The 19,741-nt window shown below is 35.0% G+C and overlaps 1 long non-coding RNA gene across 5 annotated transcripts in view; it reads left to right on the top strand.

The window, feature by feature from the left end:
- The window catches only part of LOC122154979, a 34,596-nt gene extending 15,112 nt beyond the window's left edge, over window positions 1-19,484 (top strand). The window contains exons 2-5 of one of the 5 annotated variants that reach the window (XR_006167076.1): window positions 10,132-10,501; window positions 14,995-15,212; window positions 17,365-17,428; window positions 17,709-19,484. This is a non-coding gene — a long non-coding RNA (uncharacterized LOC122154979). Of the gene's footprint in view, window positions 1-10,131; window positions 10,502-14,994 lie in introns of all 5 variants that reach the window. The other 4 variants (XR_006167074.1, XR_006167072.1, XR_006167073.1 and 1 more) reach the window with 4 other exon arrangements.
- Window positions 19,485-19,741: the final 257 nt, after the last annotated feature.

Genomic DNA, 19,741 nt, shown 5'->3' on the forward strand with positions numbered 1-19,741 from the left:
ATATGAGCTGAGCCACAGTACAGAAAGAGGAATGTATTATCAGTGTGTATAGTGCACAAGAGACAAGATCTTAGTTAATCCCCATTTATTTCAGGGACAGTCTATAACAAAGTTTTGGACATTATCCAGTATCCTTAGGGTGGTTTGAGGGCATCTCTAGGGGACCATGAAACATGGAGTATTTATACTACAAAAAGCTTATTTCCTAGTTGTTTGCCCTACAGGGGAGAAAAAAAAAAAAAAAAAGAAAAAAAAGAAAAGAAAAAGAAAAAGAAAGAAAAAGAAAAAGAAAAAGAAAAAGAAAAAGTGACAAACTAGAAAACAGCAAAGAAGGGAATAAGAAAGAACCAAAAATAAAATATGAATGAATAGAATTTATATTCTTATCTCCCCCTTTACTTATTGTTAGCATATTTGTTTGGACAGACAGTCAAACCACCTTTCCTCTCTTCTGAATATAATATAGGCCATGGAAAGATTGTCTTTATATCTTTCCAAATAAATTTCCAATGTGAGAATATAAGGACATAGCAACAACCAAGAGCAGAATAGTTGACATGGCAACTGCAAATAGCCAAAGATCTGTTGCAGTCTCTAAAGACAGAAAAAGTTAATTTTCATCACTGAGAGGAGAAAAACAAAGGAAAATGAAATAAAACTGAAAAAAAATCACCAAAACAAACAAAAAAATCTCAAAATTTAGATACGAAAATGCATCTAGTAGTTTAATAACTGGATTGCCTCTTAGCCTCTTTTATAAGGCAGTGAAATTTTCATGAAGAGTAGTGTTAGCATTGTAAATGAGAAATTATTTACTTAAAGGGCTATATTAATTACTATTGCTTGCTGCTGACCTTGGAATGTGAGATATTAGATTTGCCTAAACTTTTTAGTAAATATCGGGAGGATGAGGATATAGATACCAGTTTTCTGTGTAGCCTCAAAGAATTATTTACTGGACTTTTCTATGCTGGACACTTCTCTTTCAGAAATGTAAATGATCTCTTATGGAATCATAGAAATGTATTAAGGATTAAAGAAATAACTTGTAAATATAAACAAAGAAAATTCTATTTATTTCCTTTTCTGACAGCGTATAATTTTAAATTGTGCTACCCAGTAATATGCACTAATTTTACAATGTTATAAAATCTTTTTTTTCCGTAAGCCAGTCTCTAGAATCATCTAGATACATTTAGAAAGCACTCCGTTTTCATCAATTGTATCAGGTGTTCATAGAGCCTATATACACAGGCTACAGTAGAACTGTGAGTGAAACTGAGTTTTAGTATCATAAAATGTCACATTGGATGCATCTGTTAATTAACATAAAAGTGAAGAAATATTTTTAATATTTCCAGTGCTATCTTTATCTACTCCAGGTTCTGATACTCACATAGTGTAGAATGTTGCTTGATCCAAAACCCATTGAGAACTGTGTAATATGGTAGGGAAAACATTTACTGAGCAGTTCTACTGACTCTTGAAATGCTGAAACTCATGATTATAATAACTCATAGAATCATAGAATGGTTTGCATTGGAAGGGACCCTTAAGATCATCTAGTTCCAACACCCCTGCTACAGCCAACCTGTTCCAGCATTTCACTGTACTCACAGTAAACAATTTCTTCCTAATATCTAGTCTAAATCTACCCTCTTCCTGTTTAAAGCCATTTCACCTTGTCCTTTCACTACATGCTCTCATAAAAAGTCTCTCCCCAGAGAGGGCTTCACAAAAAATTATTTTGAACTGTTTTACTTATTACTAAGAATTAAATATTCATTACTACCCAGCTTCGTTTATAACAGCTACTGTACTTGAAGTCTAGGAGACACTGCTGGACAAAAAAGAACCTTATGGTAGCCTTGTATCAACACATTCAATCAGAAGAAATAATTTCTTCACATCTGTTATGTGAAAAAGAGATTTACAAGAGGATGAAGGTCTTAATATCTACTATATGCTTTCTGGAACAGTTGTTGATTCTTACCATGGTCTCCAAAAGGGGAATTGGTACTTTTGTGAAACATCTTCATTCTCATGCAGTACAGTACATTTCAAAGTTAAAGATAAACATGGATCCATCTTAACTGTGTAAGAAACCAAATATCTATAAAGGTCATCCTGAGGAGTGTGAAATTGTTTGCTTTCCTGACAATAGAAACAAATGAACACAGATTGTGCATTACTTCATATAACCCCATTGCAAATGGCTGAAAACACGAGTGCAAAGTAAATCTATTGAAGAAGAAATTCTTAGAAGAACTTGATGGGCGATTGACATGTTAAGATATTATCTCCAGTTTAATATAATAGTTTTAAACCTAACCATCTGATTGATCCCTTACCAATCATACTCTGGCATCATTTCCAAAACCTATTTTTTTCCAGTCTCATCAAGACAACTTCATTTATTTTCTCAAAGAACACCCAGTCAAAGCAAAAGTCATTAAGTCAAATAAATTCAGCAATTTTACATATTTAGCAAAGTTAAACGAGAAGCATATGACTGCTGCAGATGCATTTTAAATCTGTCAGCCACTAAACGAAGCAAAGATTAGATTGCTGAACAATTTGTCCTTTCACAGACTTTTTATCAATTTTTGATTTTATTTGGAAAGCTTTATATCTTAGGCATATTGTACTTGAAAAAGTCTTCATAGGACTCATGAAAGATAAAATCACGCAGTGAAATCTACTACATAGAGGCTGAATTCACTGTGCCTTGCTTTGCTCTAACAGTGAAAGGAAACAGATTATGTATAAACTCCTGCGTGCTCCCTTAGTTTTGTAACTCCAACAAACAATTGACTTTTATCTTTAACATATTCATTTCCATTTGATAGAAGTGAGTTCCAGTGACCATCATAACGGAATCCTGCTAGCGCTTTGGGGCTCGTGTATGTATGTGCACAGCCTTTGGCAAAGTAGAAGGCTTCAGCTCAGTAGCAATGCCTGCTGGGTTGTACAGCACGTTTCCAGATGATTTAGCACACAGCTTCCTATGCTGTGATGAGGCATCATCTGTTAGTCTTCAAGCAATTGTACTTCCTGCTGATAGCAGCTTCCTGCTGATTTTCTTTTTTTTTCCACCAACAAAAATATGAAGCCTCCAAAAATCCTCATATGTGTTCTCTGACTTTGTATTATATCAGATTAAATTTTAGTGATTTGTGAGTTTTCTAGGCTAAGGCATAATGGTAGACAAGCTACCAGAGAAGAGATCAGAACCAATTTACAAAATAGTTTGGCAGTGTTAGAATAGAGGGGAAGAAGAGATGTTTGATCATGACTAATGCACAGTTATTTATAGAGGCTGGAATACATATAAACCAAGACTCGAATTCTACAATGCAGAATGAGGTAATTCCTCTAAGGTGTAATCAAAAACACAGCAAAAAAAGTGCCTCATTGACTCCTGTGTATTGTCCTAATATTGACTGCGCTAAATATTAAACTTCCGCAAATTGTCTGGGGATAGAAATAGAAGCATAAAGGTTTCTGAGTATTCCTGTGTAAGCAACAGTTCATCAAAATACTGAATGTTGTTTACCTTTATGCGCAGTTTCTCTAAATCAACATCTCAGCCTCTAATGAACAAAAATTGATTGTTTCTGAGCAGATGAGTTCATTTGGGTCTTTTTGTGTATACTCAGAAGGGAAATACAGTGAAAAAAAAGAATGTTGATTTTGAGAGATAATTACAATAACATCTTAATTTGAAAGGCATACATGGAATTCTGAACAGTTCCTTAAATTACAAGAATGAATAGCATTCAGTGGAATCTTCAAACTATATACAATGTGAAATATGCCTAAAGTTCACATCACTGGAGTGTGGAAACGTGAACTCACTTCAGAAATGCTGCAAGAGGAGCATGCATGTAGAGCATGAGAGAGACAGCAGTCTTGTTTTAAACAGAACAGTCTTTTGAATAAGGACACTCAGAACATTAATTAAAAATTATTTTTTAAAAATAGTAGAAGGCAGTTAATATGGAATGATTTTATATGTGGGGTTGTTTTTGGGGGGGTGATGGCTCTACCACTAGCTAGATATTCAAAATCTCTGGTAATTTCTGTTTTTTTTGAGCTAAAATGTTCATGTCATTCACAATAACTTTATTTAATGATTTTCTGCACTTCTGAAGACTTATTCTTTGTTTTGTTCTTTTCTTTTGAAAAGCAAATAGTCCCAGAAATATTGTGTAGAATAAGAAACACTGGTCACTGCTTCATAGAGAGAGGGAAATGACATTATCAGTAAATCTGCACATTTAGGTAGGTCTGCTTAACTAATGATAGATTTGGGAGAAGTGGAGAATAAAGAGACTGTTTTATTGCCATAAACAATAAGAAAGCAACTCAATACGAAAGTACAGAACATTTGGAAAGGAAAGGGAAGAGGGGAATGGAAAGCGAAGGGGAGTGGGAAGGAAATGGGGACAGGAATGGGGAAAGAAAGGGAAAGGGAAGATGGAGGCACGGGGAAGGGGACAGGAAAGAGGAAAGGCAAAAGGAAGGAGGAGGGGATGAAAGGCTCAATCAGCACAAGAGATTGGAAATAAACTGCAGAAGTAAACAAACAAAAAAATGTTCAAAGAAAAATTAGTTTCATTCATAGCAAGCTTATATGGTTTATTTTTTAGGAAAGATGCAGTAAAGGTAATCAGGAGAAGACAATCTGTTTCAAGTGCAAGTAGATGAATGCATTGGAGCTAACCCTTAATATAGGAAAGGATCACAGTAGTCAGTGAGCACATCAGCAAAAGAGCATACCTAGAAATAGGTAAAATTATAAGAAGATTGAACTTTGCTTCATTTAATAAAGCTATTATTACAAGGTATCATAATAAAATCTCTATTGCGAACTCATTGATCAAGTTCTGCAGTATACAGTTATTTCTCTAAACTTCTGAATTTTTCTTCATCTTCCAGTTTCTCTACTAGGTTTTCATAATGTTCCATGCATTCCTTCTGTTTTTCTCTTGTATGTGATGACTGTTATCAAAAATCAAAATGGCTGTTATTTGAGTATGCTCTCTCTTCCCAGGACAGTTTCAAGGCTCATTAACTGACAGTTCAGTTATTTCTGGAAAAATTTTAGTATCTGCAATGTCATATAGATATTGCTTTACAATTCAACATCAGTGTCTTTTCTGGGATCTGCTTCTCAAAAAATTATATTTTTATTCATAAGATAACAAAAAGAAAAGCTATTTGTTCAGTTTGGTCTTGTTATTTTTTTAATGCTTCATTAATTTGTGAAGTGATGACCTTGACTTTACAACAAGAGTATCATTCAAATACCTGAAACTTTAACAGCTGCTTCCTCTAATTTAAATTCCTCTAATACATGTCCAGAGGGATGTGCATTACTGCTCAGGTAAAGAGAAAAAACAAATACAACATTATAATCCATTCCTGCTCAATGCCATTTTTGTCCAGCTATGCTAGATGGTAACTTAGGATTCAATATACAGGCACTGTAGAACTCTGTTTTTAGGAAGAATTAGGAAAAGCAGAGTCACTTTATTGTAGAGATAAAGGCTAAATTCCCATTAAAAGTATTTCATTAATATTTCATCAATATCATGAGCAATCAAAAATTAATCATATCTAAAGGAAAAAAAAAGTACAGTTTTATTCAGTGTACGCAGACCACTAATTCCTCAAAACATCTTGGATTTCCAAAATGCTGAAATACTTCTTGAATATATAAGTTACTTATCTACTTAACAGTAAATATTTCATAGGAGAAAACTGAAAATATTAGGTTGGCTCATCTCAGTGTCCATCAGTTTGTATTAAGGAATTTTTAACAGTACAAAATATTTTGGACTATGTTAATTTTTTTTAATAACTGGATGTGTAATGATCTTGAAACTCAGGGCACTTCTTAAAGTTTCTTACTTTCCCAAGATTTCTAACACTGGCTTTTGCTTTGTTTGTTTGTTTTCTGTTTTATTGCCTTGGTTGATTTGGTTTGTTCTGTCTTGAAACCCCTGTTTTTGAGTTTTCACTTTTGTTTTTGATTTTTTTTTCATTGGGAATGCAGTTGTTTTCTTTTGAAGCAGCTCATATATACTTTGAACTATTGAATGGATGTATTCAAAAATACACTATGTTAATGCTTGAACATAGCTTATGTAACTACACAATTAAGTGAGCCTGGTAGACAGTAGGTAGACAAGCAAAACTAAAGCCAGTTCTCTCCATCTTGTGCTCATAATCCTCTTGTAATTGAGACCAAATGCTGTGCTGATGGATAATGAGGAATAAACAAAAAAGACAAATATCAAAACGAAACAGAAAACCTCAAACAAAACAGTGATCTGTATTGTGAAAATTTGTATTTAACTATCTGGAATGTCTAATATTAAGAAAGTACTTAGGCTGCTCCAAAAGTAATGCCTCCTATTTATTTCCATAAAAACTACAGAAGATACAATGAACACAACAACACTATTTAATAGAGCAAATTCTTGACTATGAAACACTATTTTTTAACATAGGCACCACCGTTAGCTATGCATTTTTGCCTGTGATGAACAAGAACCTGCATGCCATGCTCATCAAAATCTGTATGGCCAACCTAAATGTGGCCTGTGCCCCACATTGCTGTAGTCACTGTTGAAACACACCACCCACTGCCTCACTGTGCTCACATCCACTGTTTGATCTCCATAAACAAGTGTCAGGGGTCGATTTTTCCACATGGAGGACTCAAAGACACTTTTGCTCTACATGCACTTCCATGTCTAATGTCATTGTGTCAGACTGCCGCTCTGTTGGCATTCATCACACAGCAGCAAAATGTGGCGTAATACTGGTGGGAAGGTTCAATCTCTACTGCCACAACACCAACATCTGCCTCGTTGTATGCCAACGTAATAAAATAGGAGGCCTTACTTTTGAAGCAAGCCCTGTAGCATCAGACTTTCTTAAAATACGGATGCACAGAGATACTGAAATGAAAAAGGTATTCCTCAAGATGCCTTCTGACAAACCTTTAAGGTGGATTTACTGAATGATAAACTTTTACTTTCAGGTATATCACTATTCACTATGAGAAATAGTCCCACATGTGATATGACATTGTGTCAAAAGAATTTATTAAAGATAACAACTGCAGATATCCATTCTTGCTTCCAAAACATTGTTTTGATCCTTGATTGACCTTTCCGTAGTTACTGTGTCTGCATTCTTCTGTGTATCATCAGTGCACCAATATGCAGTGTTTGATTAGGGTGTCAACATGTTTATTTCTCACTTTTTCTGATGTACATCTGTGGGATGTTTACTAAGATTGCATTGTGATATACCCTACCAAAATCCTAGAGATGCTTTTAGGACGATATTCTTCATTAACATTCTCAAGAAAACCATGACCACAAATATAAAAGGATCTTGCTACCAGAGTTTGATTTTTTTCTTTAGAACCTACCTAGTGCCTTTAGGGCTGCAATGCAGCAAGCCGTAAATGATACATGAAATAAAATGTGGAATGCTGGTAACAAATGAGTTTGCTAGGGAAAGAAAAAAAAAAATTGATTACAAGCATCTTTTAAAAGAAAGAAAAAAAAAAAAGAAGAAAGTGACAGTATTGGGGAATATAAATGAGAACTGAAGAAGTAAATGACAAAGAGACTTACAGCAACTACTATGAAAAAATGCTGGAAAAAATGACTTATTTTAATAGAAGAATCTGTAATAGGTATCAAAATTTGAATTACTTTACTAGGCATTATCATTCTTTATTACTTAGATTACACTGTAAAAAAATAATCCTAGGGTGACACAGTATTATTTAAAAGCATTACTTCTATTGTTATACAGTGGGACCATTGTTCCATATATTCTAGCAAATCCTTTGATATGCAGTTTTCAGAGTAATTTGCATTTGAGTAGAAATGAAACTTCACATTCATTTTCATGTTTAGAAAAATACAGTGTTATAAAACAGACTGAGATGTCCTCTGAAGCTATGCAGAATACCTTCCCACCTACTTTTAAAACAGGGACTGTAAAAGAGAGTGTCTGAAAACATACCAGTGAAATATTACATACATGGCAATATCTAAATTTTTGGTGGTACAATGATATGGACGTGCAGTGACAGAGATCTTTAATTGTCTGAGTTAATTGTCTTTAATCAGGAACATACAGTTAACTGCTCACTGATGGTTCTGTTGGAGAACAAATCTTATCCATAGATCAGTATTTTTGGATGTTCAAAATCCAGTCATTTAAAAGTATAAATATTGACTTAACTGTCTTCCATGTCTTAACTGTTCATCCATAATCCTATACTGCATTTATTAACATTTTTGTCTTTTTTCTACTGTCTGTGAAACAAGAAAAGTAATGATAACCATATTGCATAAACGTGGTAAAATTCATTCAGTACTTAAAAATCATGCATACGGTGTCTATTACCTTAAAATGAGCTCTTACACAGACTCATTCATAGAATCATAGTATCATAGGATGGCTTAGGTTGGATGGGACCTTAAAGATTACCTAGTTCCAGCTGCCATAGACAGGGCTGCTCCCCACCAGATCAGCCTGCCCAGGGCCCCATCCAACCTGGCCTTAAATGTCTCCACAGGCAGGTCATCCACAGGTTGTCTGGGCAGCCTATGCCAGTGCCTCACCATCTTCTGAGTAAATAACTTCTTCCTGACATCTATACCATAAATCTCCTCTCTTTTAGTTTAAAATTGTTCTGCCTTGCCCTGTCACTATCTACCCATTTTTTAAAAATTGATTTCCTTCCTGCTTGTAACAAACCAAGGGACCTCAGCTACTCCTTATGTGTCTTGTCTTCCATATCTTCACTGTCTTCAGAGCCCTCCTTTAGATGCTCTGTAATAGTTTTATGTCCTTCCTATACTGTGGCACCCAAATGGCAGCAGATCTCTTTGCAAGGCTTCCTCACCCTTGAGAGAGTCAACAGCTTCTCCTCCTATCCTAGTGTCATTCACGAACTTACATAGTGTATCTACAAGTCCTGTATCTAAGGGGCCCAAAAAATGAGCCCTGCGAAACCCTGCTAATGACTGGCTGCCAGCCTGACGTAGCCTCATTTGCTATGACCCCTTGATCCTGACCTGTCAGACAACCGTTCATCTTGTTATTTATTTGTCTAGTTGTATGCTGGCCATTTTATCCCAAAGGATACCATAATTTATAAGCATATATGGGGTGAAATCATTCTTGGCAGTGACCTTTCCTTAGCAGCTGTGGACGGAGATGTACGGGGGCAACAGCTCTCACTTTTCCCCTGCATAGTGTCCCATGACATCAGCATTGCCAGAGTGCCAGCTCTTTTCTTCTAAGAAAGTGGTCTTCATGGCTGTTACATGAAAACTCAGTGCTTTTAAGAAGGAAAAAGCAATTGAGTTTTCCCCTACTTTCATTATCAATACATATGGTTTGAAATACCTGATTCTCCCAAAATCACATATAAAAATTACTTTAGAAGAATCCACAACAGATTATGAATAACCAGTTAACCAAAGCAATCATACCATATTTATAAAGGTGAAAGTGTTTGGCAATAGAGTTTAACTAGATTTCAGATGTTTTCTGTCATAAAAGCAACATTTTAAGGCAGCTTTGTAAAAGGAGCTGTAGGAAGCACTCATTTGCATGGACTTCTGGGAAAAAAACATATTCAAGTTTGACAGTGCTCTACTATTTAGGGCAATGATATATTCATAAAAGAAAAATATTTGTGAGTCCATGTTTTTAAAAATGCTTATATTTTTTTTTCTAACATCAATGAATATATATTTACTATTACACAGATATCCAAAGACAACAGCAGTCCTGTTTTTCATTTCAGACATATCAAAAAAGATACGGTCAGGCACATTTTCTATCTAGGTCACTGACATGAATGACTCAGTTCTTCATTAAAAGAAAACACTGCTGTTTGGTATTTGTCCAAGGGGACATGAAATGGATTTTTAATGTTCAATTCATAGGAGAGACCATTTATACAGTTAGAATAGAACTGTATGCTATAGTGAAACCTCCTACATACCTAGAAAGAACATATTTCGGTAATGGGTATACTATACCCTGAACATGTGAGACAAAAGCACTTCTCCTGTTTTGCAGAGGTGGAAAGGGAAAGATGATTCTGGAAATTTCTTCCCACCTTCAGATGCTGTGGCTTTATGGAGCTACTCTCCTGGCTGCCAAAAGTTGACCACTGGCACAAACTCACCTCTGTTCCTCAAGCAAAGCAACCAAAGCGATATGCAACACCTATGCCCAACTCAGAGCTCTGTTCCTGCCGACCTCCCTGCCTCTGGGAAGGGCAACTGGAGTGAAGACTGTGATACCTTTGAGGGAGACAGAAGGATGAGCTTGAGGTTACAAAGACATGAACCAGTCTTTAGATCTTCTGGGTTGCGTGGTGACCATTTCAGGCCCCAAAGGGATGCAAAGGACTGCGACTTTCATCTTATGTGATCAAATGACTGAGGTAAGTCAAGATAATAAACAACTGCTTAGCTACAACAGAGCTGCAGCTTAAAGTGTGGAATTCTGACATTTTCAATTTCAAATGACATTGCTCAGTGCTGTGGTGAGAACCAGTACTCTGCCAGAAAAGAGGTTCTTCTATGTCCCTCAGCAATAAATCTTTACACAAGGGAAGTTTAGTACTCTGCTGGGCCTTTCTTTGTATCATCTCAGTGGCGGATTAAACATGTAGGTACACAATGAGACCTGTTTCCAGGAACACTGACCTTTGCATTTATATCCTGCTGGACCCAGCACGGGCTGCGTGTGGGAGAGCAGAGCCTGCTGGAAGGCTGCTTCAGGCAGAGGCATAAATCACGGTGCAGCTCATGTCCATTCTGCCTGAAGGCTGCTGATCCCAGCAGTCACCCCTTTGCCTGCATCTGAACTTCTCTGCTTCAGGGATTTACCAGCTGCTTTACCTTAGACGGTGAAACAACCTCAAGAGTGTTGGATATTGGAGCAGAACAGCAAAGAAGAGAGCTGACTCAAAGAAGAATGTAAAGATATCAAAATATAAGTCGTAATTCAGGGGAGTATCTTCACAAGAACTGCTGATATCTCCCAGTTAAAGACTAAGAAAGGAGGCAAATCATTTACTTAGATTTTAAGTGTTGCATCTTTCGTTGCATTAATGATGAAATGTGATGTAGAATTCACACCTAAAAGAAAATTAGGGGACACAGATGGCAATTTTAATCCTGTCTAAAAATAGAAAACAAACACTTAAAATTGAATATTGTATCAGAAACTTCAATATATGGGGCTTTTTGACTAGAGCAAATAGCTTTTGGGGGACACATAAACAGAAAAGTTTTTCTTTTATTTTAAAAGAAAAGTTTGCTTTGACACAGGAAGGTGATAATTGTGTATTAACAAGTTTTGTTTGACTGAAAATTGTTCCCCCTCACCAAGCCTTTATTCAAAAGTTAATGCAATTCATTACACCTATAACCATCAAGTAAAAAGCAACAGAAAAAAAAGACTTCTCATAGGTCACTGACAGTGTAAGATAATGAATGGAATAGTTCAGTTTGAATTAGAAAAGCCCAATTCCCCTACAATGAATAGGGACACCTACAGGTAGATTAGGTGCTCAGAGCCCTATCCCATCTGAGAGAGGTTCATCAGTATCATCTCCTAATTCCTTCAGTTCTCTAGGGTGAATCTCATCAGGTCCATGGACTCATGAACATTGAGCTGATACTGCTGTTCCCTTACAATGAGTAAGTTTTGGAAGGGACGTTAAAGATCATCCATTTGCACCTTCCTGCCATGTGCAGAGTCACTTTCCACTAGATCAGGTTGCTCAAATCCCCGTTCAGCCTGACCTTGGACACTACAGGAATGGAGCATCTACAATTTCTCCCAGCAAGCTGTTCCATTGCCTCACCACTCTCACTGTAAATAATTTATTCTTAATGTCTAATCTAAACTATGCCTTTTAGTTTAAAACTGTTCCTCCTTATTCTGTTGCAACACTCTTTTGCTACCTGATAAACAGTCCCTTCCTCATTTTTCCTGTAGGCTCCATTAAGTATTAGAAGGCTGCTTTAAGTCTCCCTAGAGCCTTGTCTTCCCTGTGCTGAACAACCTCAACGTTTTCAGTTTCTCTTTGTAGGAGAGACGTTCCATTGCTCCAGTTACCTCTGTGTCCCTCCTGTGGACTTGTTCTAACAGATTCATGTCTTTCTTATGCTGGAGGCCCCAGTCCTGCATACAGCACTCCAGATGAGTTCTCATGGGAGTGGAGCAGAGGGCGAGAATCACTTCCGTCAACCTGGTGGCCACACTTTTTTCGATGCAGCCAATGACACAATCAGCTTTCTGAGCTGCAAGCACAATTTACTGGCATATAATAACAACTTTCTGCTTGATTCCAAGCTTACTGAGAACTGACTTCTCATTTTCATAGATTTTTTGTTTAGGACTTACCCAGGGAAACAATTTTCATTCTAAATTCAGTGATTATTTTCGTCATGATGGTCTGTAGTTTGAATTCCTTTAGGAATTCCAATTTATAGGAGGGAGAAGAGGTTCTTTGATACCTGTAAACCTGGCATGAGATTAAGAAACAATGGTTTAAATGTTGGTCCGACCAGTTTTTTACAAATCTTAATTAGGGTGATGGGGAAGGGAAGAAGGGCAATAGAAAAGACAGGAAAGAAGCAAGGAGTTCTTTATAGGAAGCAAGAGGGAGATAGTCACCACCATGGATCCAGTGTGGTTTGTAGCACAGTCTTCAGCAGTGGTGGGTCATCAGCATTGTTGTTCTGTTGACAACATCGATGACTACAGCAATGATGGTGACTTCTTTCCAGTGGTAGTAGAAATTTATCTATAAGTTCAAAGTGGTTGAATCAGCTCTTTTTGGAGGGACAGCTTCTCACTTTTGGATCTCAGCAGGAACTCCTTTTGTTCTCAGCTTCTGGGCCTTGCCAGTAGATAAGAGGGAGCAGGGAGGCACCAACTTGTATCTTGCCTTCACAGGATATGATGGTATCATCTCCTAATCTCCCAAGGCAAGCTGGAGTTATTTGGTCACAGGCTAGATCTTCTGCCAGTAAACAATCCTGGGCACTCTTTTTCAAAGGCAAACTGCTCCAAACAAATGCTTTCAAGTATAAAATTGTCCACACAGTGATGTTGATTGCCACACGGCAACACCCATCTCTCAGCTCCTAGACAAGTCAGTCTTATGACAAGAAATACCTCAGGAAGCAAGCTTTGAGCCACAAATCAAAGAAGGATTCATACATTTGCATGTTAAACGTTTGGACTAGCTGTAACCCATTATTAAGGTTGAACATTGTGATCTGCTTATTAACAGCAGATTTTATACCATGCAGTGCTTAACAACATTTAAATCCCTAGCACTACTGGCCTACCCTGAACAGCTTTACTTCCTCTTTCTCTATTCCAGTATTTACAACATGCAAATTTACTAGTTTGTGACTTACATATTCATATACAAATTTCTCTGAAAAGAATTAAGGTCATGCATCACAGAATATTTTTTACTATCTTTTTTTAATCACCAAAGGTTCTTTTTAAAGAAAACATACTTCATATGTAGATCTACACTTTCCAGTTTTAATGGGCTATTTGAAAACTGATAGAAATTGTCACAGCAAAGATTTTCCATTATATCATTTTGTTTGTTATATAAGCTTTTTCTGCTGCTACGTGAACAAATTTTTAGCATTTCAGGTGCTACTGTCTAAAATAGATGCTTCTTAACACTAAAATAATTAGTAATGAATTAACAAGTTTAAATATTGGTTACTTGTGATTGAAAATTGGTTTTGTAAAAAATGAAAGTAGCCCAGAACACACTAAGTTGAAACAAAGTATTGCTTCTCTGTTCTACATGTTCATTTTTTAAATGAAGGGATGTGATTGATTAAAATTTTCTCTAGCATCTTTTTTCCTTCACATGAGAAAGGCAGATTTTCCACATATTTACAAGTTAAAAACTATAGAAATGTTCACTTAAGATAATGGAAAACTGTTTTTCTTTCATTTTAAAAATAGTTTTTAAAGTTTTCTTATCTGAAAACAAGAAGGGCAAAATCATTTTTACATTAATATAGGAGTGGTAAAAAACTGCTTGATGTAAAATCTTAAGAGTGAAGAGAAAGCAGTCTTCAAAGGCCTGAAGAGTAACTTCTAGTAACGCCTCTCACAACGTAACTACTAAAAATAACGCAGAAGGTAAATGATGCTTCACTTCAGAAAATCTTTAGTGATATATGAATACAAACTGAAAATATAAATCTGAGCTTGGACTGACAGAGATACAAAGTAACCTGAGCTATATGCTCCACAAAGCCTGCTTTAGAACAGTTGCTGCACCAATTCATGTTTTTATAAGCTAGTTTTTTGCCTCTGCAGAGTCATGAAAGAACTCGTGCAGATGAGTGAATCACTTATGATCCAAGTTATTTTCAAGACTCAAAGCTCTTGAGAAAAAAGTAACATTTAAAGAAATACCTCTATCCCCTTTTTCTGTTTGTACAGTAGAATTTCAGTCAAAGGAATTTACATGGAAAGACAAGATTGCTGATTGAATTTTTAGCACCATAATTTTTATACATATATTTTTTTTGTAGTGTTAATTTTATATGTTTTCAGTGATCTCTGGAATGGTATTGATGAAGAAGGTCTGGTGCATGTCTATGCTTTAGAACATAACTTGATGATTCCATGAAAGATCAGTGATTGTTTTGTGAATTTCAGATTTCCATAACTGAGGAAGAGATACGAGAAGCAATGCCTGACTCCAGAAACTCTCTGTAAATTAGCACTGTGCACATAAATTTGGGTAATGAATGAAAATAAATATCTACTTCAAAAAGAAAGATGAAAACTTTCATGTTTCATATTTAGTTCTTAAAATTTTATATTTAACTGTTTCAGTAGTAAAATATCAACTAGATTTTGTTCCCTTTTCAGGAAAAGAGATGAAGACGTGTCACCATACAGGACTATAAGAGGGAAAGAGCAGTAAGAGCTGGAGCAGAGAGAAATTGATCATAATGTCAGTAACATCATCTTTCTGTACTTTTACCTGAACTATCTGGCAGCAAGTAAAATTAATATTTTTAATCTGAATTATGACATTACATTAATTTTCTGTACTTGCTGTCAAATTGTAAGAATATTTCTGCGAGGTAAGTGACTTCTATATCAATATCTCCCACAATCTGTTCAATTACATGTTTTTGAATGAAGAGATATTACTAAGGTTTTTAAAGTTTTATAACATTTTCTTCTCAATATAATGACCACATCATTACAACATAGTATGTAATTATATTTGTACTTGAGCTTAGATTCCATGTGCCTGGATGGAGTGATTCAATTCCTACTTCATGATTATGCAGTGTCATAAAAATTGAAATAAATATGCTACAAAGCAAAATGCGAATAGCATAAGTTATTACATAGAGAACTCATTCAGTCCAAAGTTGCATAATCATCATATGTTCAGTTTATTACTTCATTTTTTCCTTTTATTACTCTCAAGAAATTAGAATAAACTTTATAGGCTCTTAAGCTTCTGATTTATTTTATAATGTAAACTAGACTACAGATCCATAGTCTGTAGATTTCCATTATTAAGCTGTTGACTCTTGGCTTGGAGATTAATTTTTTGAGAAAATACTTATCAGTTGATCACACAATAATGTTGAACTTATATTGTAAGAAGCGAGTCAATAAAGTGAAAAATGATATGAAAGTCACACTTACATTAAACAACCATAAGATTTGGGGTCCTAAAAAACCAAAAGAAGTTTAAAAATTAAAAAAAAAAAAAAAAAAAAATACTCTGAAGAGTTCACAGTAAATACTTGTTTCTATACAAAGCAAATTCCTCCTCACTTGAGTGAAGCCTTATCTTGGGCCACATATAAAATAATTATATAAATATATAATTATATAAATAAATTATATAAATAAAAATATATAAGATTCAGTGTACATTAAGAAACACTACTTTTCTTTCTCTATATTTTTCTATTAAAATGTTAAAAAAAAAAAAGGCAACAAAACTAGTGGAACATTTGACCCCATTTTTATGAAACTAATGCATCAGTGTCTAGCTCAATGGAAATGGCTGCAACTACCAGTGAGTTATCAAGGTGTTCATCAGGGATTTTGATGACATTTCTCTGTTGTCACACTTCATATCTTTGAAAATAGCTGTTCATAAATGTACATACTGCCAGAGAGCAAAGACTATAAAAAGGCATAATTAGGAAGTGAGGGATATTCCTCCCTGGTAAAATAGGGCTTTAAAAAGTCTACTAAAGAGACAAGATCAATTTTTTCTTTGAGTTGAAAGTGTGATTGCAACTTTACATATATTCCATTTGAAAATTCACAGGTAATGTATATACGTTAACTTAAAATTAAGTTGCAGAATATAACAAAAAAAAATTTTTTTGAGAAATCTTGAAAACTATTCCCAAATTCCTGTATTGAAAAATATTCAGCTATGCTTTCTGTTTCACTGTTCAAAGGAATGTGTTTAACATATCGAAATGCATTAAAAAATTGCCTTAATTTGTGTTTGAAATAAAGCTTAAATTATGGAAAACACTGTTATGATTTGGAACACATTATATGTAAGTTGATTTTCAACTTGAAGACGTTTAATTTATCCACAAAAAAACAATCAATCAAATCCACCAAAAATACATCACAAAATATTTTAAATTTTTTGTAAGCTTTTTGAAGTATTGATGAGAATTCTGGGCATTTTTTAATGCAGTTAACTTGTTATGAAGTTATTTTAAGAAAAGACACAAACCCAAATTTAATTATTAAACAAGAAAACTTACATGTCTGCTTAATAAGGGAAAATATATGCTTTCACAGTCACAAACACATATAACTAGGTTGATACACTGCTATCAGCAATGACTGCATTTTACTCACCAACTGGCTTAAGCATGTGAAACCTGCATGTATTACATATGGCAATTCAACTGAACGTGTGGTGGGCATGAAAGGCAGAATTAGCACTGCACCCTCCTTTCTGCAATGTTCCTTTGTTATCTACACCAGTCACACTGAAGCTACGCAGAACTGACTCATTAAAAATATAACTTTAAAAAAACCATAACATAATAATGTTAAAAGTTTACAATCCTTTGTGGTCAAATTATTAGCTCTCTAGAGCCACAAGCAGCCCATGGGCTGGACACATCTTTAAAGTTTAGATACTTGTCACTGAGCTGAACAGACTTCTGCTGAATGTTTTTTCTGGTTGAGTATCACAATTTTTTAAGACAGAATTTTTATTCTATATTATGACAGAAGTGTTTATAATGCCAGTTAACAACTATAAGAAGATGGAATTCTTCCTGTAAGATTAATATTGGTAAGTGGTAAAGTCATCCTTTACATGCTGGAAAATGCTGAGGAGATTTAGAAAAAGTTAAAAACCTAGAAATTCCTAAAAATCCTTCTGTGGAGATTTCAAAAATTCTTATAGACAAGATGACAGCAAGACTATTTTCCCCTCATTTAGTTGTTCCCCCACCTCTGGGTTCGTTTCACTGCTCACACAGCGTGGCAGATGTGGATGCTCATTAGTGTCAAACCTGTGCCACTCTCTGTAATAATGCACTACATCCTTACATGTTCTGGTCATGTTCCAGTCATTTTAGGAACTACTTCCTGCTTTTAATGACTTCAACAAGCCACAGATGTGTAGACAGTCTTACTCTTCCACGATATATCTGACATCAAGGTAAGTGGGAATACTGATCTGAGGCAAAGTACCTGCTAGTTTACCTGCTAGTTTTTCTTTCTAGAGCTCAGATTGGTGGGAAATGTAATTTTTCTGATGTAGCCTCATAGAACATCAGGCTGTTTGGTCTTTTTATTACCACGAACTGAGAAAAGCTATCTTGATTGATATAGAGTTATCTTTCACTTGTTAAGATGCAGGAAGTCATTCACGGCCACCATGGACTTCTATCTGCACTCTATTTGTAATTGAAGATTTGATTAATGATAAGTAGGCTTCAATGAGATTAACAAAAGAAGCAAAGGCCAGCTCCTGGCAAAATTTCAGGTTACTCCTTTGACTGCACCTTTATTTAAAAAAGCCTCATTTTTCACAGGAGAACAGATACAATTTTTTCTACACTTAATCATAAAACTCAAGCCATTTGCACTACACTTGAAAGCTTTACACAGTCTAATTTGCAGGTAATGTTATCCACCACCTATAATCATACACAGTGTCCTTGTTCTGTTCATTTCTTGTCATCTTAACACTTCTAATTGGAAAAATCAGATGATTTTCCAGCTTCAACTGCATGAGCCAAAGAAAAAACACTGGCTCTGAACAATTTGCGACCCTCCACCAGTAGCTGGAAGCATTGACATCAATTAAAGATTGACATTTCAAAACATTTTTTAACCTCATGAAATCACCTACAAAATTGTTGAAATAAGACTGCATGGTTTTTTACTTTTTAGTTTCATTGCTAAAGGAGAGTGATTTCCAAAGTTCTATACTCTAAAATTCAAATTATCACAGTCACTTCAAACTTTAGGAAAGTACAAAACAAATGTTTATATATCAATACTTAAAGCATGGATATTTCGTAAGTGTCTGGGAAATTGAATTCCAGTTTACACGTATCTATAACCATTTGAAATGAAGATCATCTCTTACAAACTTTTCCCAAATCTGTATTCTTCAATTGCGTTCGGGGTCATATTGCATATGCAACCTACTGCAGAAAGCATATGAAGATATATTTAAGAAGGACTTGATACTGAAGAAGATTCAATAACTTTAAAAAAATTAAAAGGGGATAATATAAGAAGGAAATGTGGTTTTTGTTTGTTTGTTTGTTTGTTTTTAAACCTTTGACCTGCTTGGTAGAAACATCTACCACATTATTTTAATCCGGAGAGTTAACTGAAGTTTGTGAAGGTAAGGAAAACACTCTCTTCTCTTGAGTCATTAGTATTTGAAATTAAATTATTTCAAGTGTGTGAAAATGCTTGAGAAACAGAACATGAAATATAGTGTGAAAACTTGATTGTATTCATAGTCACAAAGAGACTAACATTGCTGTAGTGCCTTTTCTCCGAGTTCAGAGCTTAAAAAAAAAAATCAATTAAGTTTATTTGCTCACATGCTTAACCTCCTTAACTGTTACAATGAATAGTAATTCAAATATGGATTAACTGATGAGTTCTCATACATAATTACAGAGTTTGTATCTTAATGAAAATCACATGTAAAATTGCAGATACATTTATGATTTTTTTTTCTTTTAAGGTTCTCAGTGATTTTATGCTTATGAACTATCTCGACAGACAGCAAGATAACCATCTTGGTCATGCTTTTGTCCAATATTTTTCCATATATCATATAGCAGCTATTTTTTGATCACTACTGTAAAAAAATAAATAAATAAATAAATAAATAAATAAATAAATCAGTCATTGTCTCCTAACTCCAAAATGAAAAGATTTTTTTTTGGTCACAGTGGGTATGTGAAATCAAAATCTTCACGGATAACAGTTTAGATCTGAATGGATCATCTCTTTATGATACATCTAGCAAATCCTGATTATTTCTCTCCAGTAGGAAAAAGTTACAACACTGGTACAGTGCTATTTCCTTTCCAAATGTGCACAATACCAAGCCATACCAAATACCACCTGT

This window comes from Centrocercus urophasianus, unplaced genomic scaffold (assembly GCF_019232065.1).
Source record: "Centrocercus urophasianus isolate 14NV4802_14NV808 unplaced genomic scaffold, USGS_Curo_1.0 seq_11, whole genome shotgun sequence".
In the NCBI taxonomy this organism is placed as follows: Eukaryota; Metazoa; Chordata; class Aves; order Galliformes; family Phasianidae; genus Centrocercus; species Centrocercus urophasianus.